Source organism: Rhincodon typus, chromosome 10 (genome assembly GCF_021869965.1).
Source record: "Rhincodon typus isolate 14 chromosome 10, sRhiTyp1.1, whole genome shotgun sequence".
Lineage (NCBI taxonomy): Eukaryota > Metazoa > Chordata > Chondrichthyes > Orectolobiformes > Rhincodontidae > Rhincodon > Rhincodon typus.
In genome coordinates this window covers 64,386,170-64,410,850 of record NC_063341.1, presented here as the reverse complement: position 1 = coordinate 64,410,850, position 24,681 = coordinate 64,386,170, and the positions used below count along the sequence as shown (strand labels likewise).

Here is a 24,681-nt window from a genome sequence, read left to right as displayed (position 1 = left end):
AAGGGGCAGCGCTGGATGAACACAGCAGGCCAAGCAGCATCATAGGAGCAGATGCTGCTTGGCCTGCTGTGTTCATCCAGCCCTGCACCTTGTAGCTAGGAAAATGTCTGTTTAAATGCAGAAGATAGGGTGGCAGGGAGGAGCTAAGGAGTAAATAATAGGTGGGGTTAGAGCCCAAAGGGAGAGAAGAACAGTTGGATAGATGAAGAAGTTGATAACGATCTGGCTAGGAGGGTGAATATCTGTTAATGAGGACTGTTAGTAGCTAACAATAGTTAAATGACAGTCACTAACTTAGAAGAACAGAAAACAAATGGAAATGGATCATTCAGCCCTTCAAGCCTGTTCCATTATTCAATACGATCATGGGTGATCATCCAGCTCTGTTACCTAGTCTGACTTTTGCTCCATATCCTTTGATCCCTTTAACCCTAAATACTAGATGTAACTCCTTCTTGAAAACATTCAAATGTTTTGGCCTCAACTGCTTTCTGTGGCAGAGATTTCAACAGGCTCACTGCTCTCTGGATAAAGAAAATTTTCCTCATCTCAGTTCTAAATAGCCTACCCTGTGTCTTTATACAGTGACCCCAGCTTCAGGACTCCCTGGTCATTGGGAACATCCTTCCTGCATTTAACCTGTCTAATCCTGGTAAACTTTATAGGTCATCCATGACTCATAACCATTTTCATTAAATATCAGATAGCAGAACACCATTTCTGAAGAAGGGTCCTGACCCGAAACGTCAGCTTTCCTGCTCCTCTGATGCTGCCTGGCCTGCTGTATTCCTCCAGCTCCATACTGTGTTATCTCAGACTCCAGTATCGGCAGTTCTTACTATCTCTCACCACAGATGTCAACTGCTTCAGGGGAGGAGATGAAAACAGGAATGAAGAAAAAAAGACAAAGAACAGAAAATGCTGTGCAAATAATTCACCTGCTATATAGAATCATAGAATAATACAGCAATGGAAACAGGTCCTTCAGCCCAAACTGGTCCATGCTGACCATGGTGTCCACACAGCTAATTCCAATTGCCCGCATTTGGTCCATATCCCCCCAAACCCTTTACATCCATATACCTATCTATATGCTTTTTAAAATGTTGCTATTGTACCTGCCTCAACCACCTTCTCTGGCAGCCCATTCCATATACACATCACACTCTGTGTGAATAAGTTGCCCCTCCGGTCCTTTTTAAATCTTTCCCATCTCACCTTAAACCTATGCCCTCTAGTTTTCAATTACCCATCCCTGGGAAAAAGACTATATGCATTCATCCTATTATGACCCTTATGATTTTATGCTCTTCAATACGGTCACCCCTCATTCTCTTACATTCCAAGGAATAAAGTCCTATCCTGGCCAACCTCTCCCTATAACTCAGGCCTACTAGTCCTGGCAACATTCTCATAAATCTTCTTTGCACACTTTCCAATTTAACTATGTCTTTCCTGTAACAGGTGACCAAAACTGTACACAGTACTCCAAATGCGGCCTCACAACGACTTGTACATCCCACTAGGATATGCAGTCGCATTGGTGCGGAACTAAAACCATCAGCATCCTAGGATTACCACTGAGCAGAAACTGGATCGACCATATACATGTTGTGGCTACAACAGTAGATCATAGACTGGGAATTCTGCAGCAAGTAACTCACCTACTGACTCCCCAAGACTGTCCATCATTTACAAGGCACAAGTCAGGAGTGTAATGGAATACTCCTCGCTAGCCTAGATGAAAGCAGCTCCAAGAGCAGTCAAGAAGCTTAGCACCATCCAGGGCAAAGTAGGCCACTTCACTGAACTGCATCCATCACCAGTGGAACAGTGTGGAGAATATCTATATGACACACAGCAGCAACTCATCAAGGGTCCTTCCACAGCACCTTGCAAATCTGTAACCAATACCATCTAGAAGGACAAGGGTAGCAGATATATGGGAGACCCACCATCTACAAAGTTCCCCTCCAAGCCACTCACCATCCTGACTTGGAAATAGATTCCCATTCCTTCAGTGTTGCTGGGTCAAAATTCTGCAACTCCTTTCTAACAGCATGGTGGGTCTACCTACAGCACACAGACTGCACAGTTCAGGAAGATAGCTCACCTGCACCTTCAAGGTGCAATTAGTGTTGTGCAATAAAACGTTGGCCCAGCCAACGACACCCATTTCTCTAGAAAGAATTAAAGAAAAACCACACTCCTTTCTCCAAAACATATCCACTCATGGTAAAACTGAAGATGCTGGGTCTAGCCAAATAAACATGCAGTGCCTTCTCTGGACAGATATGGGTATTTTGTAGTAGTGAGCGAACAAATCAAGAGGTTAGTAGTTCAAATTCCCACCATGACAAAATTATGAAGCTGAATTCAATAAGATCTGACAATTTATGGATTAAAACCCAATAATTAAAATGACTGTGAAAGATGCCAGGTTGTTTTTTCAACTTGAATCGATCATCTGCTATCTACCTGCCCAGTCTATCCTACAGATTAAAGGAAAGACTTGCATTTTTATAAACTCGATCAGGATGTCCCTACCTTACAGCCTCTTCTCAAATGTAGTCCCTGTTGCATTGTATGAAATACAGCAGCTAATTTGTGCACATTTAAATTCGACTAAAACCGCAATGTGATAATGGTCAGGTCATGAGTGTTTGGTTTGGGATGAATCTTGGTCAGGAACAGGGGAGAGTTCTACTCTTTGAAATTGTACCACAGGATGTTTTGCATCCTGCTGGAATGTTAGATAGGGCCTTAGTTTAACAGCCCATCCATCAGCACCTCTGATTAATGCAACACTCTCTCAATGCTGCATGGAGTGCTGGTCTGGATTATACACTCAATTCTCTGGAGTGGAACCTGAATCTTCAGCTTTATGGTCAGGGGAGACAGTGCTACCGTGGCTGTCACCCACAAATACAGTTAATCAGACTCTCGCTGGAGAGTGAGAAGCAACTGTAGGAGCAGTTATAAAACCAGCACTGGAAAATAAGACCCACCATCAACTCCTCAAAAAAAACACGGGATGCACAATAAACATGGCCTGGTCAACATTGCCTCCAAACTGACAGTCAGTATATAGCTGCAACAAAATATAACATTAGGCTTTGTGTTTTTATTTGGAACATGACTGGCTGATAAGCTGGGCTGTTCTACACTGTTACCGTATTACAGACCTTGAAATGAAGAGAATAAGGTTACAAGAAAAAACAACAAAAAACGAAACAAGGTCAGTCATCCTGCAATCAGTAAGTCAGTCCTGGATAGTTTGTATTTCTGCTTATTCATCATCTCATGCATCTTCTCAATGGATTGAGGTGAATTCTGTGTACCACATCAGGCCAAAAGAACTGCCCTTAATATGTGATAACAAGGTGTAGAGCTGGATGAACACAGCAGGCCAAACAGCATCAGAGGAGCAGGAAGGCTGACGTTTCGGGCCTAGACCCTTCTTCCTCTGATGCTGCTTGGCCTGCTGTGTTCATCCAGCTCTATACCTTGTTATCTCAGATTCTCTAGCATCTGCAGTTCTTACCATCTCTGCCCTTAATATGTGATCATTGACAGTGCATGACAGCAAGCTATTCAAATGCTCCAGTTCGTCGTTATTTTGTACAATCCTGCGCTCAGGTTGTGGGTGTTGTGGTTGGTTGGCTCGCCAAGCTGGTTTGTTGTTCTGCAGACTTTTTGTTACCGTGCTTGGTAACATCCTCAGTGCAACTTCTGATGAAGCGTCAGTGTGTTTTCCCGCCTGGTTTTTAAACTCTGGGGTCTGTGCTCAGATGCTGCATGTGCATTTTCATTTCATTGAACGCAAGCAGGAACTGCAGGTAATCGTTCTAGCCTCTCTGGTTCACGCATGCTGAAGCTAGTTTATGTGCACCATTTTCCCTGGGTAGCTCTGTATCACACGAAAGGATACATTAACTGCTCAGTCAGTAAAGATTTGAATGTTTATGCTGCAGATTAATAATTAATATCTGACCCATCTACATTCAACCTATCAGCATTTAAACAATTGATTCTGCATATTATTTCTGCATGATGAAAGCCATATCACCATCATCGATTTGGTTTTTTCTATCACTATAAACTGGTGATTTCATCAATATGGACAGAGTACTTCAAAGCTACTTTTTAAACTAGCACAACTTCCAAATCTATCACTCACACAACTGTGTAAACTCACGTATACTCACAACCTGTCATCACTCTTTAACTAAACCACAATTTTCACAAAGTTATCAGCACTGCAAATGTCTTTTTCCACCAATCTACAGCACGTCATGGATTAGAACAGTTAGGTGCCTGCTTTTGACTGGCGCAGACTCAATGGGCCGAAGGGCATTTTTCTGTGCGTTAGACTTCCAAGATTACATAACTGAGGGTGCAAACCCCATCAGAGACCATTGGTGAGTACATCAGCATGCCTGCTGGGAAATTGCACCAAACGTCTATCAGCTCCAGTCTGTATGTTCTGTTAACCTGGCCTAGCTGAACACATGTATCGAGCAGCACGTCAAAGGAATTATTAACTACTTTGCAGGTCCGTGGTTGATTGCTTTCTATTGGATTTTGTTAAGATTGTCAAAGTCTTTGGTGCTTTTTAAGAGTTGTTTTCAATTCAGATCCTTGGGACTAGACTCCTGGAACAGATCGTCTCATGGTCATATGGTTCCATCACTGTCACAAAGTCTATCTAGACAGTGTTCTGGCTTCCTATGGACAGATATGATCGTTCTTCTTCTACAGTGTTACACTGGAACATCTTACAGCACACTCTCCTCCATACTGTAGCATTACTAAGTGTCTCCAGCTGAGCATCACTTTTAAAATGCATTCCAGCACCTGCTTTAGCCACCACATACTCTCCTTTAAAAGATATGGATTGCTTTAAATCATGTGGGCTAGCTTTATCATATGCTAGCTTCTCACTATTGTGTATCCTCAACAGTGCACTTTGTGGTGCCTTTATCCCACAACCATTTAAATTAACAACAGTATGTCATTTACAAGCTGTCAGCATCAGAAGCAACTGGTACAGGATAATTCTGCATCATAACTGTTTTGAGGCACTGTGTAAAGAACCTTAGAGCATAGAAAGAGGCCATTTGGCCCATCATGTCTGTTCCTGCACTTTGAAAGAGCTATCCAATTGATGCAGTTTCCTGCTCTTTGACAATAGCTCCTTTTCAAGTAATTCTCTAATTCTCTTTTGAAAGTTACTCCAGACTGTTTCCACCACCTGTTTATTGCTGCATAAAATGACTGCTCATTGTCTCTCTTTTGGCTATTACCTTAAATTTGCGTACTCTCTCCCTGATTTTGCTGACAGTAGCACTAATTTCTCTTTACTCTTGTTAATTCCCTTCATGGTTTTTTAAACACCTTTATTCAATCTCATCTTATTTTGTTCTGCTCTGTTCTGGCTTCTCCAAGGTTTCTGTACAACTAACATCCCACAGCCCAATAACTTCCAATAAGTCTCTCTGTATCTTCTGCAAAGCCTTGACATCCCTCCTAAAGTTTAACAGCTGGAGCTGGACACAGTTGAGGTTTACCCAATGGTTTGCAAATGTTTACTATAACTTCAGTTCTGTACTCATGTTTCTAATTTATAAAGTCAAGGACCATGCATACTTTGATAGCAGCCTTATAAAATTTGTCTGCCAACTTCAAATGATGATGTAAGTCTACAAATATGAATTTTACCATCAGACTAACCAAAATTTTTTTGTTTTTCCATGGGGCTTTCTTATCAGGTTAATGCCTCTTAACTGGATATAGCTTGAGAAATATTTTTTATATATCGGGTCATGGGACATGGGCATCACTAGCTGGGCTAGCATTTCTTGCCCGTCCTTAATTGCCCTTGAGAAGGTGGTAGTGAGCTGCCTTCTTAAACTACTGCAGTCCAACGCTGCAGTTTTGAGAATAGCTGGTCGATTTTAGAATCCTAGAGTTTTCAGTGATTGACAATGAATGATTTTCAAATGCACATTGACTCTTCAGTCCAACTCGTCCATGCCAACCAGATATCCTAAATTAATCTAGTCCCACTTGCCAGCATTTGGCCCAAATCCCTCTAAACCCTTCCTGTATGTGGAGCCATCCAGATGCCTTTTAAGTTTTGTCATCGTACCAACTTCCATCACCTCCTCAGTCAGCTCATTCCATACATGCACCACTCTCTGCACGAAAAGGTTGCCCCTTAGGTCCCTTTAAAATCTTTCCACTCGCACCTTACCCTGTGCCCTCTAGTTTTGCACTCCCATGCCCTGAGGAAAAGACAAAAGAACAAAGAACAAAGAAAATTACAGCACAGGAACAGGCCCTTCACCCCTCCAAGACCTTGGCCATTCACCCTATCCATGTCCCTCACGATTTTATAAACCTCTATAAAAGGTCACACCTCAGCCTCCCATACTTCAGGAAAAATAGTCCCAGCGTATTCAGCCTCTCCTTACAGCTAAAACTCTCCAGTCCTGGCATCCTTGTAAGTTTTTCTGAACCCTATCAAGTTTCACAATATCTTCCCTATAGCAGGGAGACCAGAATTGCACACAATATTCCAAAAGTGGCCTAACCAATGTCCTGTACAGCCGCAACATGACCTCCCATCTCCGATACTCAATGCACTGATCAATAAAGGCAAACATACCAAACATCTTCTTCACTATCCTGTCCATCTGCGACTCCACCTTCAAGGAACTATGAACCCGACAATTTTCAGATTTGTGCAATGGCAGATGAGAATCAGTTATGCAAACTCATCCTTGGAATTCTGCTGCTGCTTTTAGCCACCCCTGTTTGTTTTGTACATTCTCTGTAAGCTTTGTTCCAGCTCACCCAACACCAGTCTGTGACATCCATCAAGCAACCACACTCAGGTCAACCTCTCGTTCTGTTCCTCTCCACTTTAACTTGTAGGACAGATTGCTGTAGCCTTTCAATTCTGACCAAATGGCTGAATACTGATATTTTATTTTCTGGATTTTTAAGACTTTTTTCTCAAACTTTTGCAATTTTAAGTACCTCTTCCATGGTCTTATGTCTGCATATTCCTTGTCCTTGGAATATTCAAATGTGTACATTGATAAGCAGAATGTGAGTATATTTAATATTAACTCGACATATAAAGGGCTGTTGTAACCTTCTCTAGGAAGTGGTTACCGCATCCAATTGGTGTGACATGAATGTTGTGTACTACTTATTAGCCCAAGCAGGTCGTGCTGCATGCAAGGTTAGACAGCTTAGTTGACTGAGAAATGGTGAATGGAACAGCACGCTGTGCAGTCATAAGCAAACAGTCTCAATGTCTGGCCTGATGATGGAATAGCTATTGTGATTATCCACTCACAGTCTGACTGAAGTTTGTTGTGAAGACTTCAGCCTTGTCTTTTACACTCATATATTGGATTCCATTATCATTGAGAAATATTGTACTGACACATTGTGTTGTTTTTAATCTAAGCACAACCCCCAATGTACTTGCATTATAATAAATATTACTGTGTTTATTATGGTATTAGTACAATATGTGCCAGGCTTATTCTCATTTACAGTATGTGTTTGTTCTGATGTTTACTTGCATGGTACTATTTATGTTTATGTCACTATGAATAGCAGCTATTTATATGACCTAGCCAAAAAGAAATCTAGCTCAATTCCTGCCAATGATCATTAGCTCATGACCCTTGTGCAAGTGTACCTTATGGACATCAGGTACCAAGAGGAAAGAGCCTGCTAATGATCTTCTCAAACCCCTGACCCAACTCATAAGGCTCATAAATATTTGAGCTTTCACTGTGTTAGCAACAGAATGTCACTGGACTGGATCATTCCATCTGGCAACTTCTTCAGCCTAAATACTTCAGGCGTTGATGTCCTCCCCGCAAAATCAAAATTTTTTTTTCTCCATCTCTGAATTATTGCCTGACTGTGATCTGACTTTTCATTGCTACAACTAGGCCTTTAGCTTCATGTCTGTCACCTCTAGAGATGACATTGTGAACGTTCTCTTCCAGTTCTGCATTGCCAAGCCCAATTATCTAGCAACCAGACTTCTCACAAACAAATCTCTCTCTTGGCCTACATTGCTGCTAGACTCCATGGTCTTAATGTACCTCAATCGATCTGACCTGAAAATCTCTGCTTTACAAAGAAAGAGGCCCTTTGATCAATCAATTCTGTGCCAGTCATCAAGCACCTATCTATTCTAATCCCTTTTTCCAGCACTTGGCCTGTAACCTTGTTTGCTATGGTGTTTTAAGTGTTTATCTAAATAGTTCTTAAATGTTGTTAGGGTACCCTTTCCAACATTCTTTCAGGTAGTCATGTTCCAGATGGTTCCCCAACTTCTGGGTGAAAAAAATCCACAGAATTGCTTGTTTGTCTCCTGCCCCTTCCCTTAAATCTATGACCCCCATTCTTCCTGTTTACTCTATCACCTGACTGAACCATCATGACAATCTCACCTGATCTCTGTGGACAGTGGTGGAATTATCTAAATAATATTTTCTGATCTAGCTGACTTCTACCATAAACTTTCTAATCTCTGCATGCAGTACAGCTATTTGTCTATCTTTTGTATTTTTTTTTTTAAAAAAGTTCCCCTCATGCAGTCTGAGTTCTAAATGCTGGATTTCCTCTTCATACTTTATAAATGACAATACTGTACATCCTTTTATAAATAGCACTTTGGCAATTTTCTAGTAAAGAATGCATTGAAGAAACCTTGCCACAAATAAATTGTTGTTTCTTCAATTCCACATCCTACTGACCATTGTTGACATCTTCCAGCACTTAACTGCTTGTACTGCTGACAACGACCTGTTCGAGGCTGTATCATTAACTGCTTGCACATTGCTTTTGACTTTTGCCCTTAGAACAAGGAAAACTGAGCAGGCAAACCAGTTTTGCTCAAAAGTATATTTAAAAATTTAGAGTGATGGATGCGTCGCAAACTTGTGAAACGATAATGTACATGATAGATCCCTAAGCCCAACATACTAAAGTCCTTTAGGGAAGGAAACCGCCATCCTTATCCGGTCTGGCCTACATGTGACTCCAGACCCACAACAATGTGGTTGACTCTTAACTGCCCTCTGGGCAATTAGGGATGGGCAATAAATGCTGCCTGGTCAGTGACGCATTCATCCCCTTAATGAATAAAGAAAGAAAGACAGGAAACTGTAAACCCTAGAAAACATGGTCAATCCAAGCTCTGACCTGGATTCGACACAGTGATTTGGGGAACTGTCCTGTAGATATAACTTGTGTTAAAGGAGAAAGGTTTTTTTTGCTATGATCCTAGGTGAGGCATGAATATTTTCTGTGCAATATCTTCACATTGCTAAACTGGGTGGGTTGGTTTGGAGGGGAGGCGGTGTAGTCAGGGCGTTGAATTCTGGTTCGGGTGAAAATTGGGTAGCTGTGAATGTTTTGTAAAACTTGTTTGATCAGGAGATGAGTGCGGGTGGGGAGTGCAATTCTTAGGCAGACTGGAAGAACACAGAAAGAGCAGCATTCACATTCCTCCTGCGAGAACCACTTATAAAACATGATCATGCCACTTTGAACAGTTCCCCTTTCAGGATCACTAGTTATTTCACTCCACACAACACTCAGCAATGCTTGAACTTTTATGAGTAACATAGAGCACCAGCTGAAATATTGAAATAAGCATCAATAAATGTGGAGCTGGAAAAGCACAGCAGGTCAGAGGAAAAGAAAAGTCGATGTTTTGGGCCAAAATCCTATGGATGCTGTCTGACCTGCTGTGCTTTACCTTTAGTCATCCACAGGATGAGGGCGTCACTGGTGAGGCAGCATTTACTGCCCATCCCTAATTGCCCAGAGGGCAGTTAAAAGTCAACCACATTGCTGTGGGTCTGGAGTCACATGTAGGCCAGACCAGGTAAGGATGGCAGTTTCCTTCCCTAAAGGACATTAGTGAACCAGATGGGGTTTTTCCAGCAATCAACAACGGGCTCATGGTGATCATTAGATTCTTAATTCCAAATATTTTTATTGGATTCAAATTCCACCATCTGCTGTGGCAGGATTTGAACCTGGGTCCCCAGAATGTTATCTGGGTCTCTGGATTAACAGTCCAACAATAATACCACTAGGCCATTGCCTCCCCATTTACCAGCTCCACATTAATTGATTCTAGCTTCCAGCATCTACAATCCCTACAGTCTCTAAGTTACTGAAATAAGTCTCCTGTCTATTTGGTTGGAGAGCTTCCTGTTTGTTTTATATGTTCAAAACCAAGAACCAAAAGATATTTTTTCAATGTAGATAACTCTCCACCTCCTCTTTGCACTTGGCATTTGGCATTCACTAACTACTTGCATTTGGTGTCAAAAGGAGTGCTTAAGTCACTAGATCACACACCAATTGCAATTCCAATGTAAACCTGCTGGATTCACAAAGAGTGATTTCAGGCCATGTCAGTAAAATTTGGTCAATAATGATTGAACAAAATCAATGCTAGGGTTAACAGAATAAATAGAAGATCTGCCAGGATTACGGATGGTGTTTGCATATTATGCTTCCATTGATTTTTCTATGAAAACCATAAATCATAAAACAATAAAAAGTGTTGGTTAAGCCACAATTGGAGCACTGCATGCAGTTCTGGTCACCACATAATGGGAAGGATGTGATTGCACTAGGGAGGGTGCAGAGGAGACTTAGTAGGATGCTGTCTGGGTTGGAGGGTCTAAGCTATGGGGAATGATTGGATGAACTGGAGTTGAGAGGAGACCAGACAGATGAGTACAAGATTATGAAAGGCATAGATAAGGCAGATAGCAAGGCACTTTTTCCATTAGTAAAGGGGTCACTAAGCATGGGAGGAACAGGTTTAAAGTAAGAGGTAGAATGCTTGGGGAGACTCGAAGAGAAATCTTTTCACCCAGCAGATAGTGGGTGTTTATAACTTGCGACTTGAAAGGGTGGTTGAATCAGAAACTCACAGCATTGAAGCAGTATTTAGGTATTGACTTGCATTGCCATAACTTCCAGGGCTATGGGCCAAGAACTGGAAAATGGGATTAGTGTAGTCAGATCTTTGTTGACCAGCACAAACATGATGGGCGAAATGGCCTCATTCCATGTTGGAAACATCTATGAGTAATCCTCGGTAGTGTTGTTTAGCAGGAACTCTATAATAAAAATATAAAATATTTCAAAGGGGTGTTATTTCCCAGACAAAGGAAGTGCTTGGCAAACATTTTCTTTTCAGTTTGACGCTCACAATGCACCAATATGAATCCAATCAAAACACCACTGTAATAAGAGTGGCACATGGTGGTTCTGGTTTTCATCCCCAACCCCTAACAGAAGTCAAGGTTTCCTTGAACACTTTTATCCAAGTTGAACGTGCATCTTTTGGATGAGACACTAAACTGAGACTCCACCTGCCCCCTCAGGCAGGTGTACCTAGCTCCTACTGCACTATGTTGAAGAAAAGATGGGTAATTCTCTGAAAAGGCCGGGTCAATATTTCTTCCCCAGTCAAGAGAAGTGAAAAAAAACAAGAGATTAATTGGTCATTAGGCCATTCCTTGCTGTGGGGCATAAACTGACTACAGCATTGCTCATACAGAGGTCACATCAATCACTGAGCTCTGTGATGTCCTCGTGTTAGGAGAGGGCTGCATAGCTGAATATTTTCTTCAAACTCAATCCCACTTCATTTAGATATAAATGGTCTGAAGAAGGTACCATATCCAGTTATAAAACACACTCCAACAAAGACATTTTCTCTTTTGACATGTTCTTGTTGGACATTCCCCTTATCAACGTTTTAAGTAAAATGTTCATCAATTTAAAATAACTAGACACTTTAGGAAGCTTTGGCCAGACAGGACTATTTCAACTGACGAGATTTTCTGCTTCAGTGTTAGCAAGGGACTCTGCAGATAACTTAGCCCGGGTTGCATTGTTTAAACAAGCGGATCAGAGATGAGATGACCTTTAACTCTCAACGCTGGTCCCCAGACAACACCTGAAAGCAGTAAAACATTTGTGGAAGAAACCGCAATTTCCCTTCAATTATCAGGCTGCAAAGTCAGAAACAAGGCAACACTGCGGTCTCAGCGAGGAGACCAGTCTGCTGAGAATTTGGGGTGACAGAGAGCAATGGGGCTGGTTAGGCATTTCACCCGGAGTACCTTAGACACAGGGCACTTACCAACTCTGCTCGAACATACTCATTACCATGTACAGTAATTAGTTACACAGCGCCCCTACGATATTATCACAGCCTTCGCCAGCACTCGAGTTGAAAAGAGTTTTCTAAACGCCACTCGATTAAAAATTGCACAAAGCCCAGCGCGTTCACAGTGTTTCCGATTTAATGTTGGACCAGCTTCCTAATCCAATTAAAACAATTGCTGACAGTCAGACAAATGCTCCGCGTTTCGCCGAAGGTTGAGTTAATCACCTACTTACCCACACAGCACAGTGTTGGTAAATACTGCTTCTGCACGGGACGGAGCTGATCACCCTCTGAATGAGTTGGCTGTGTTTGCCTGGATGGTTATATCCTGTCTGACCAGGAGACCCTGGGATCTGTATGCGTGTGAGTGAGAGAGGTCAGGCTGCAATGTTGAGAGTCTGAACCACTTCCCAGCAGTGCCAGACCTCAGCTCAGCCTGTGGACTCAGCAAGCTCACGGAATAGCCTTCAGCACAGAAAGATAACACAATCCAATTTTATGGCCGAAGAATAGGTAAAACTCGAACGGATGATGACTAATTGTATATGGCAAATTATGAACTTTTCACTGTACTCATTTGAGTACATATGACAATAAGGCCAATTCAATTTAATAATTTCTCTGGTGTTATCTTAAGACACTGGCCAGAAGGCTATTACTGATGAACCAATGTGGTGATCCAGAAGGACATTATTATTGACCTCCTTCCACGATTTACTGAACATTGTTCAAAGACCTCATGCAGTGAGTTGCATCACAATTCTCCCTTTGGATGTCTCCAATCAGCTTCTCTTCCTGGCATTCTCCATGTTACCACAGAACAGCCAAAAATCATGGCACAGGGTCATCAAGCTCCATCTCCTGTTTTGGGTGTGGCCACTGCCTTCACTTTCCCTGGTTTCAAGGTGTGAAAATAAAGTGAGGTTGCCAACTCTCTTTGATCGCTGTCCAGGGCATTTTTGTGATCAGCAAGTTCTTTTGTGATGCCCCACGTGGTCAAAGAGTCCAGGGCTCAAATAAGGAGGATTGACTATTTCAGCAAGCTCACTGAGGGTGGCAACGTGATAAATCCTAAAGCCAGGCACCAGTAGCGGTCAGGCAGGAATAAAGTACTGAGGTGGATGATTAGCAATGGTCATAACAAACGGCAGAGCCAACTGAAAGGACCGAATGGTCTCCTGCTCCTACTTTCTATATTTCAGTCAAAGTTCCTGCCATTCTGATTTAAAGGTTCCTAATAATGCAGAATCAGATAATAACAGAAAACAAAACTAAGCAACTTTGTTTCAGAGATAGTAGGAACTGCAGATGCTGGAGAATCTGAGATAACAAGGTGTAGAGCTGGATGAACACAGCAGGCCAAGCAGCATCAGAGGAGCAGGAAGGCTGACGTTTCGGGCCTAGACCCTTCTTCAGAAATGGGGGAGGGGCAAGGGGTTCTGAAATAAATAGGGAGAGAGGGGGAGGCGAGGTTTATAGCATCTGCAGTTCCTACTATCTCTGAAACAATTTTAACCCCACTGCGAAGCCTCTTCTAAGGATGCCTACCCTGAAGAAGTTACCGTCCTCCCTCCGGAAAAACCATAGTGGATCCGCCTCCCGCTCTCTCCCTATTTATTTCAGAACCCCCTCCCCCATTTCTGAAGAAGGGTCTAGGCCCGAAACGTCAGCTTTCCTGCTCCTCTGATGCTGCTTGGCCTGCTGTGTTTCCAGCTCTACACCTTGTTATCTAAGCAATTTTGTGTTCTATTCCTCAATTACCATGTAGTCACCAAATTAACTAGCTCATTTCACCTTATCTGATTGTTATACAGTCATTTGAGTCTGGTTACCTTTAGTGGTGCCTCCACACTGTGGGGATTTTGAATGCTTTCAGATGCTTTGAATAGGATTTTACCTGAGCTATAAAACAGTACATTTAGCAGCTTCTCAAATTCCAGCTTGCAGACTAACTCATTCCAGTTTGGTCTAACCTACTGTCTAATCCTCTAACCACAAAATAAAGTTACTTTTCTCTATCTACACTGTCAGCAAATGAAAATGTCAGCAATGTCCTAGTTAAATTTATCACAGTGATTGGCTGATTACACTAAACCCAGTCTGATGGGATTTATATGAATGGCCCAGCTCTAATTAAAATACCCCAATGGTTTAACAGCGTCTAACACATTGTTTTTACTTTGCACTTCACATTTCCTGAACATGCCAGCTCTTTCTATGAGGACAGTACCAACTGTCCTATGATTCTTTACCAGAGTTCCCGTTATTGCCACAAAAACAGAAGTTGCTGGAAAAGCTCAGCAGGTCTGGCAGCATCTATGAAGAGTTTCGGGTCCAGTGAATGTTCCTCAGAACTCATTTTGCCATCTCACTAGGTTATATCATCAAAATAGGTGCCACAATTTGAGCTAAATTCCTCCTTTGTTAAAACAGGTACATCTTCAAGCAAAGGTTATTAGTTCTCGATGGAGTGTGTGAACTCTGAATAATTTTGTTTCTCTTCCTTGGATAGGTCAGCAAATTATAAAACTGATGCAGCTCAGCATCAGCCACTATTGTTCACTGAGGCAATATGCTTCAAATAATGTTGATCTCGCTTTGCAACTGTAACCTTGTACACCTCGCTCTGTCTAAGCACCCTATGATTGCCTGTCCTTGTTTGCTATGATCTGCTTGTGCTGCTCACAAAACAAAGTTTTTCACTGTACTTAGGTACATGGGACAACAATAAATCAAATCAAAAGTACCTTTACATGCCTGTTGTAGTTTTGGAGATATGGACAGTGATGGTAGAGGCTGCGATATTCTTTCCATCTCATAGCCTATGCAGAAATTTCTCCCACTCTTAGCTGTCTGCTATTGGTATATGTTGATTAATTTGAAGGTTGATAATCAAACTGTCTGGTTATTTTATAAATGCACTTCCCTTAGCCATCAAGCAGTGGCACAACCTATTACACCACAAGGACATAGTAGGAACTGCAAATGCTGGAGTCTGAGATAACACAGTGTGGAGCTGGATGAAGACAGCAGGCCAGGCAGCATCAGAGGAGCAGGAAAGCTGACATTTCGGGTCGGGACCCTTCTTCAGAAACGGAGGAGGGGAAGGGGGCTCTGAAATAAATAGAAAGAGGGGGAGGCAGTGATAGAAGTTGGATTGAGGAGCAGATGGGTGGAGAGAAGACAGACAGGTCAAGGAGGCGGGGATGAAGCTAGTAAAGGTGACTGTAGGTAGGGAGTAGGGATGGGGGTTGGTTAGTGAGGAGGGAGGGGCGGGTAGGTGGGAGGGAAGATGAGGCTAATAATTTGTCACGAACTGAGTGTAGGTGCTTCACAAAGCAGTCTCCGAGCCTCTGCTTGGTTTCTATTACACCACAAGACCTTTAGCAACATTAATCAGAGCCTTCAATGTAGACAGACCTCACGGAAGCATCGTCACAAAATTGGACAGTAGGCCAAACAAATATTTCTTTTGTGGGCATTTAAAAAAGAATGACAGCTGAGAGGCAAAGGGCTTTGCTTAAAATTTTCAGAATGCAAGTGTAGCTGGCATTTTCTGCTCATTCCTGGTTCCTCTTGAGGTTGTGATGGTGGCCTGCCTTTCTGTACTGTTGCAGCATGTGATAAATGTGAATCTAACTTTGCTTTTTAGGTAGCGGAGCTTCAGGATATTGATCCAATGATGGTGAATGAATGATGATCAAAAAGTACTAGTCAGGATGGCTTGTGACTTGAAGGGGCCCTTGGAGGTAGAAATGTTCCTATACACCCATTACCCTTGATCAAAGTTGTGCATTTGAAACATGAAGTCATGGTGATTTGCTTTAGTGCATCTTCTAGATAATGCATACTGCAGCAATACTGCACTGTCAGTGGGGACAGACCAATTTTTCAGCCAGTGGATGGATTGCTGATCATGTGGAATGCTCCGTCCTGAATGGATTGGAGAGGGAATTCTGGCCTGGGTGGTTGTAAACTCATTTATTACTCAAGACATTAGCAGGAAGGAAGGTGCACTCACTTGACTTGTTGTCCCACAAATTAGGGATACAAAACTAGTTCTTGCAAGAAGGACATGTGTGTGAGAACTTCAACTCAGGATGAAGCCTGGATTCTTCACTGACAGGGCTGCCAGCCAGGGCTAATTGCTGTGTAGATATAGGAATTGTGGAGCAGAACCCCAGCATAATACAATTACTCTCCTAGAGGGAATAGATAAAGACAGAAAAATCAAATACATACACAAAAAAACTAAACATGCTTGTGTTTGTATTTTGAAGTGATCATAGTTTTTTGACATGCTACAGGAACAGCTTAAAACTGTATTCTCTCTGGGTCAAAGTACCAGGGGGTGCAGGAGACATACTTCTCTATGTAAACACTTTAGTGTGCTTATTATCTACACATTAGGCCTGATTGCTGAAGTCTGTACTTCACTGGATGCGACTTTAGAGTAATCACAATAGCAAGCTTTGAGAATAGAACTGAATGACTAATCACGAATGAACTATGTGAACCTCCCTCCCCCTCCCGCGTATTGGTAAACTATTTCTGATAAATACAAACAATAATTAATAGTGACTGGCATCTGAGGCCAAATTACAAGTCAGTAAGTCACTATCCTGTATACATTAACACTCTGTTACAGTTCTTATATCTGTAATCGTTCGTACGTAGTCATTGGACGTTCTGCATGCAATTCTTAAATTGTCTTTGAAAATGTGTGGCTTCCACATTGCTTCGAATAGCAGTGTCTTACTTTGTAAAGTACATTGATAAGCCCAGTTGCTGGATGGCTGGTTTGGATGCAGTGATCATGCACTAGTGCAGGCTCAATTCCCACACTGCCTGAGGGAGCAAACATGGAGGTTTTCATGTGACCATAAAAGCCCTGACTTCTCAACTTTGCCTCTCACCTGAGGCATAGTGACCCTCAGGTTAAACTCACCACCAGCCATCGCTTGAAGATGAGGGAACGGTCCTCTGGGACTTTCAGTTCTTTGCAAGTAATGGGACAAGAGCTGAAAACTCCATCATTTGTAAGATTGAGGAACTAAATCTTGGGCCATTTCATTAGCTTCCAGATGGGAAACTACTGAGGAGTTTAGACATGGTAACAACTGGGCAGCTAATAGGAATGTACCTCAGCCACTGAAATTAAATATGCCCAGTCAACAAGCACAAAGGTTCCAGAGAAATATTTCAGGACTCTCAATTGAATATTACAAAACAAAGGATATTTGACCATCTGCAAATTATTATGTATCGCAAGAATCCTTCACAATCTTCCACAAAGTCCAGGAAACCTCCAACCCTCATTATTTAGTTTACCTCAGAAAAGGGCTATAGTAATCAGATGTTGATAGGTAGACAGACTGTTGATGCCTGGTTACATTTAGAATAAATGCGATAAATGTCACCAAGATCAATACATTTGATGGAAACCATTGAGCCCATCTAGTTTATCCTTCCTTCAAACATGTAATATCTAACTGCTTTTTGATAAATTCAGTAACAAACATAAAGAATGTTGGAGAAACTCAGAAGGTCTGGCAGCAGCTGAGAGAGAAACAGAGTTAGCATTTTGAGTCCAGTATGACTTTAGAGTAATGTAATATAACCTAATGTAATTTATTTTTACCAGTTTTACATGTGTTCTTATCCTGTTAACTAGCTGACAAAGGTCTTGCCATATTCACCTCCTTTCACCAAACCCTTCAATTCATCACAAAGTGCCACAGGGTTGTCAAGGAAACAGATACTCTCACTTGTTGTACAGTCTGTTGGTATTTAACAGCATTCTACACAACGGACACAGTACTTGAGGGGCAGCCAAAAGCTATCACAAAGCAAAGTATCTTTTAACTATCACAAGCACAAGAAGTGACATCATGGGAATGATTCGCAACAAATGAACAAATGCTTTCTCTACCGGTACTGAACAAATTCCCTTTGTAAAACTATATTGCACCTTCTATCATTTTAATTGGTTACTTCTAGCTTTCCTTTTACAGTCTCTTATATCCTGGAGCGGGTCAACTGGGAGATGGCTGAGGGATATCCCACTCCCTTGATGAATTCTGTAATGTCACTAGAAGGAAAGTGACATGAATTGGGCTTAGTCTTCTACTTTTCCTTTCCTTCCTGCTTTGCATCTCACTCTGCATTTTTCTCTGGTTACGAGGTCTAGAATGTGTCATCATTCCTCACCAATATTTTCCAATCATTTCCAAAAGGCTTTTAACTTCTCACTGGTCACAGTTACACGGCACTGCCACTGTCTAATATCTTGCCCAGCGGGCCATTTGTTAACTGTGAACTTTGACATTGAATACCAGTACCAACTGTGAGAGACTTCACAACTGAGCCTAATCTTGTCTTTAATTGACATTAAGCCAAGGCCAATTCAGGCAAGATTTATCCAATAGAAATCAGGAGCAGAAGTATGAGTGATATTCCCTTCCTGGAATGACATTCCAGTATGAATAATGGCCCTCCATCACGGTCAATTTTCACATATTCACAGAGAATGCTGGAAACCAGTTAGGCAGTAACCTCTAAGTGGCTCTATTAATCAAAGTGTTGATTTGGTGAATCAGGTAGTGAATTTCTCACCTCAGTCTTCAGCAGTGAAGTGGAACTGCTGAATAGCAGGCCTTCAATGCTGCTTAACCATGTGTCTCAGTGGGTAGCACTCCTGCCTCTGAGTTGGAAAGTTATGGGTTCAATTCTTGCACGAGAGATTTTGGGTGCCCACTGACATTAGTGCACACTGTGTTGGATGTCCTGAGACCCAATCTGACTCCTCAAGTGTGTGTAAATGATTCTAAAGCACAATTTTAAAGAAAAACTGGGGAGTACACCTCAGCATCTTGGACAAGGTTTTATTCCTCAATGAACATCTGCATTTAAATTATTTGCACATTATCTGTGCTGTTTGTGGGGACTTGCTAGGCACATATTTCCTACATGGCATCACTGAATGCACTTTGAAAGTAATTCCTTGGCTATAACCCACTTTGGAACAGCCTGAGATTGTGAAAGGAGTATAGCAATGTAAGATAGTCTTTCTATGTGCACAAAACAGATAAAGCTCGGTTGGCTTGCCACTTGTTCAATTTAATTGCAGGGGAAGACTATCCTTTTCTTTAGGCTATGATTTTGCCAACACAAACATGACGGCCATTGCAGAGATACCACTTCTTACAATCCAAACTCCACAAGTATCAAAGTAAAAGCAACTGTAGAGGCACATGCAGTACCTGTCAAGTGCTGCATCATATACATTCATAGACACAAATAAAACTGTTTAAACTGCCCCAAACCCTCTAGGGACAGCAGTGTAAAACAGTGAACTTCTCATCAATTGGCTAAATCTCAAGTTAAGAGCCTGGGGCTTGACGAAACCAAAATATTACACAACGACAGCGAGAGAAAAGAGAAACCACAAAATTGCTGGCAACGTGGAGTCAAATGCAAACAGCAGTAAATGTGGAACAGGGCCTTTAGCACTCAAAGAGAAAAAAATGTGGATCATTCGAGGAACTATTAACTTGTCTTTTCTCTCTCTCTCTCTCTGGCCAATCCTTTATGTCTCAAGCAACATTGCTTAAATAGATTCTACAAACATCCAAATTAAGAGCAGGGGATGGTATTTGGCTGCTCAAGCCTGGTCCACCATGCAATAAGATCTGATTGTGGCCACATTGATGACCTGTGACCTCCGTGTTAGTCAAATTATCCGATCATTATCATATTACTGTTTATGGGAGTTTGTTGTGCACAAATTGGCTGACTAGTTTCCTATGTTATAACAGTAACTGGATTTTCAAAGTACTTCATTGACTCTAAAACTTCGTTGGTAAATGCTCCAGTCATGTATCATATCTGATCTTTCATATGCTTTTCAGAGACTGAATGATTGGCAGTATGTCTCCAGCAGTATGTTTCTGGATGCAGATTAACAGGAGACAAATTATACAGGGGCAGCTGTTTAGTTTGTTAACCGGTCGCAAAGATTTATACAATAAAATACAATCCAGCACAGGAACAGGCCTTTTGGCCCACCAAGCCTGCACCGATTCCTAGTCCTTATTTAGACCTGCTACTTATTGCCCAGAGATAATAGGAACTGCAGATGCTGGAGAATCTGAGATAACGAGGTGTAGAGCTGGATGAACACAGCAGGCCATCAGCATCAGAGGAGCAGGAAGGCTGATGTTTCGGGCCTAGACCCTTCTTCTGAAGAAGGTTATTATCTCCTTGTTATCACCTTGTTATCTCACTTATTGCCGATACACTGTTTCTAACCCTCTGTTCATCTCACATTCATGTGTCTATCAAGATGCACCTTAAATGTTGCTAAAGTACCTGATTCCACCACCTCCACTAGCAGTGCATTCCAGGCACACACCCCACTGTGTCTGTGAAAAATTTTCCCTGCACTTCTCCGCTGAACTTTTCCCTGTCTCACCTTGAACCTGTCCCCTCTTGTAGTTTTCATGCATATGTTAGGAGAAAGAGGGTAACAAGGGAAAGGGTAGGCCCATTCAAGGACGAAGGAGGGAAGTTATACATAGAGCCACAGGAAGTGGGGAAGATCCTGAATGAGTACTTTGTATCGGTTTTCACCAAGGAGAAGGATATGACTAATGTTGAGGTCAGGGATGAGTGTGTGAATACTCTAGAGAATGTCAACATATTGAAAGAGGAAGTTTTGGGTATCCTAAATTGCGTTAAGATAGACAAGTTCCCAGGACCAAATGGGATTTACCCCAGGTTGCTCTGAGAAGCAAGGGAGGAAATAGCTGAGGCGTTGGCAGATATCTTCACATCCTTGTTGACCACAGGTGAAGTTCCAAAGGACTAGAGATTAGCAAATGTTATTCCCTTGTTTAAGAAAGGATGCAGGGATAATCCAGGAAACTATAGGCCGGTGAGCTTGACATCTGTGGTGGGGAAGCTCTTGGAGAAGATACTGAGGGACAAGATATATGCGCATTTGGAAGAAAATGGACTAGTTAGTGACAGGTTTTGTCCAGGGAAGGTCATGTCTCACCAACGTGATTGAATTTTTTTGAAGAGGTAATGAGGATAACCGATGAGGGAAGGGCTGTGAATGTAGTTTATATGGACTTTCATAAGGCATTTGATAAAGTCCCACATGACAGGTTGGTACAAAAACTAAAATCACAAGGGATTCGGGATGGCCTGGTTAGATGGATAGAAAATTGGCTTGGTCATAGAAGACAGCGGGTAGTGGTGGAAGGATGTTTTTCAGAATGGAGACCGGTAACTAGTGGTGCTCCACAGGGGTCAGTCTTAGGTCCTTTGTTTGTAGTATATATAAATGATCTGGAGGAAAATGTGGGTGATCTGATAAGCAAGTTTGCTAATGACATGAAGATTGGTGGAGTTGCTGATGATGCTAACAATTGTGAAAGTATACAACAGGATATAGATAGATTGGCAACTTGGGCACAGAAATGGGAAATGGAGTTTAATCCAGATAAATGTGAGGTGATGCATTTTGGAGGATCAAATTTAGGTGTAAATTATATTGTAAACAGCAGAACCTTTAGGAACACTAACATACATGTGGATCTGGGCGTGCAGGTCCACAGTTCCCTGAAAGTGGCAACACAGGTGGCCAAGGTGATTAAGAAGGCACATGGCATGCTTGCCTTCATCAGGCAAGGCATGGAGTACAAGAGTTGGCAAAACATGTTGCAGCTATATAAAACCCTTGTTAGGCTGCATTTGGAGTATCGTGTGCAGTTTTGGTCACCACACTACCAGAAGGATGTGGAAGCTTTGGGGAGAGTACAGAGAAGGTTCACCAGGATGTTGGTGTCCAGGGCATTGGCTACGAGGAAAGGTTAAGAAGACTAGGATTGTTTTCACTGGGAAGACGGCGGCTGAGAGGAGACCTGATAGAGGTCTACAAAATTACGAGAGGCATAGATAGGGTGAATAGTCAGAGGCTTTCTCCCAGAGTTTCAATTACAAGGGGGCACAAGTTCAAGGTCAGAGGGGGAAAGTTTAAGGGAGATGTGCGAGGGAAGTTTTACACGCAGAGAGTGGTAGCAGCCTGGAATGCACTACCAGAAGAGGTGATTGAAGTGGCACATTGAAGACATTTAAGAGGCACTTAGATGGGTACATGAATAGGGAGGGAATAGAGGGATAAGGATTGAAAAATGGCAGGTTTGCTTTTAGATTAATTAGGGCATGATAGTCGGCACAGACTTGGAGGGCTGAAGGGCCTGTTCCTGTGCTGTACTTTTTCATTTGTTCATTTGACTTTTCCACCCTCGGAAAAAGCCTCTGACTGCACACCCTTTCTATGCCTCTCATAATTTTGTAGACCTCTATCATATCACCCCTCAGCCTCCGTCTTTCCAGTGAAAACAATCTGAGTTTATCCAACTTCTCCTTATAACTAAAATCCTCCAGACCAGGCAACATCCTGGTAAACCTTCTGTGCATCCATTCCAAAGCATCCCGGTTGTGTGATGACCAGAACTGCGTGCAATATTCCAAATGAGGCCTGCCGAAAGTTTTATTCAGCTGAAACATAACTTGCCAACATTTATATTCATGCCTCAGCTAATCAAGGCAAGTGTGCAGTATGCCTCTTGATCACCTTACCCAACTGTATTGTCGCTTTCAGGGATCTGTGGACCAATATGCCCAGGCCCCTCTGTATGTCAATGCTCCTAAGGGTTCTGTCATTTATTGCATAATTCACACCCAAATTCTGAAATGCATCACCTCGCATTTTTCCGGATTAAACTCAATCTGTCATTTCTCTGCCTAAATCTGCAATCTATCTATATCCCGCTGTATCCTTTGACAATCCTCCTCACTATCTGCAACACTGCCAATTTTGGTATCATCCACGAACTTACTAATCAGACAGACTAAATTTTCCTCCAGATCATTTTTATATATTTTACAGACAACAAAGGTCCCAGCACTGATCCCTGCAGAATATCACGAGTTACTGGTTTCCATTCCAAAAAGTAACCTTCTACCACTGCTGTCTTCTAAGACAAAGCCAGTTTTGTATCCATCTAGCCAGCTCACCCTGGATCTCATGAGACTCTACCTTTAGTACCAGCCTGCCATGAGGTACTTTATCAAATGCCTTACTACAGTCCATGTAGACAACATCCACTGCCCTTCCCTCATCTATCATTCTTGTCACCGCCTCAAAAACTCAATCAAGTGAGTAAGATGTGACCTTCCCCACACATACCCATGCTGTCTATCACTAACAAATCCATTCATTTCCAATTGTGAATAAATCCTGTCACTCAGTATCTTCTCTAACAGCTTCCACACCACTGATGTCAGGCTCACTGGCCTGTAACTACCTGGATTATCCCTGTTTCCATTCTTAAACAAAGGAACAGCATTGGCCATTTTCCAGTCCTCTGGAACCTCGCCTGAGGTCAAAGAGAAAGCAAAGAGGAGCAAAGATTTAGTAGGAACTGCAGATGCTGGAGAATCTGAGATAACAAGGTGTAGAGCTGGATGAACACAGCAGGCCAAGCAGCATCAGAGGAGCAGAGAGGCTGCCGTTTCGGGCCTAGACCTTTCTTCAGAAATGGGGGAGGGGAAGGGGGTTCTGAAATAAATAGGGAGAGAGTGGGAGGCGGATAGAAGATGGATAGAGGAGAAGATAGGTGGAGAGGAGACAGACAGGTCAAAGAGGCGGGGATGAAGCCAGTAAAGGTGAGTGTAGGTGGGGAGTTAGGGAGTTAGGGCTGTTGTATCCTGTTTAGAATTGTGCCCTTTATTTCATATTGTCTGCCTGTATTCTGCCTACCATAAGTCACTTCAAAATTTTATTGACCCTACATCCTCGACAATCAGGAACATTGCCAAGGATCTGGTCAAGCATCCTCTCAAACCATCACAAAAGCTTCATCAGGAATCTTGTGCAAGATATTTTTCCAGTCTTTCATTGAGTTATATTACAAAGGCTTGCCTCGAGAATCCCAAGGGATTTCCTGATTATTATTTTACCTTTTATTATAACCGTCTAGTTCACATCTTTAAGAGATATAACTTTTAATTGTAGGAATATAACTATTGAATATAACATAATATAACTGCATGAAACCGAAGTTCTCAGCCGAGGGCTCAATTCCTGCCCCAATCCAAAATGGACCCCATTAGTCTGGTGGCAGATTCAGAGGAATTCATCAGGCAAACAAGGCTCCGGGAATTCTTCCACAATCCCAAGATGACAGCAGCGAGCCCAGTGAGACAACCGATGAACCAGAACAGTCGACAGAGACTTTTTTTCTTTATTCATTCACGGGATGAGGGTTTCACGGCAAGGCAGCATTTATTGCCCATCTCTAATTTCCTGGAGGGCAGTTAAGAGTCAACCACATTACTGTTGGTCTGGAGTCACATGTAGGCCAGAC

General features: G+C 42.2%; 1 long non-coding RNA gene across 1 annotated transcript in view; it reads right to left on the bottom strand.

Moving 5' to 3' along the window:
- LOC125484232 overlaps positions 1 to 12,302 on the bottom strand; it is a 24,079-nt gene extending 11,777 nt beyond the window's left edge. Inside the window, exon 1 of the long non-coding RNA XR_007263067.1 lies at positions 12,215 to 12,302. This is a non-coding gene — a long non-coding RNA (uncharacterized LOC125484232). The remainder of the gene's footprint in view (positions 1 to 12,214) is intronic.
- Positions 12,303 to 24,681: the final 12,379 nt, after the last annotated feature.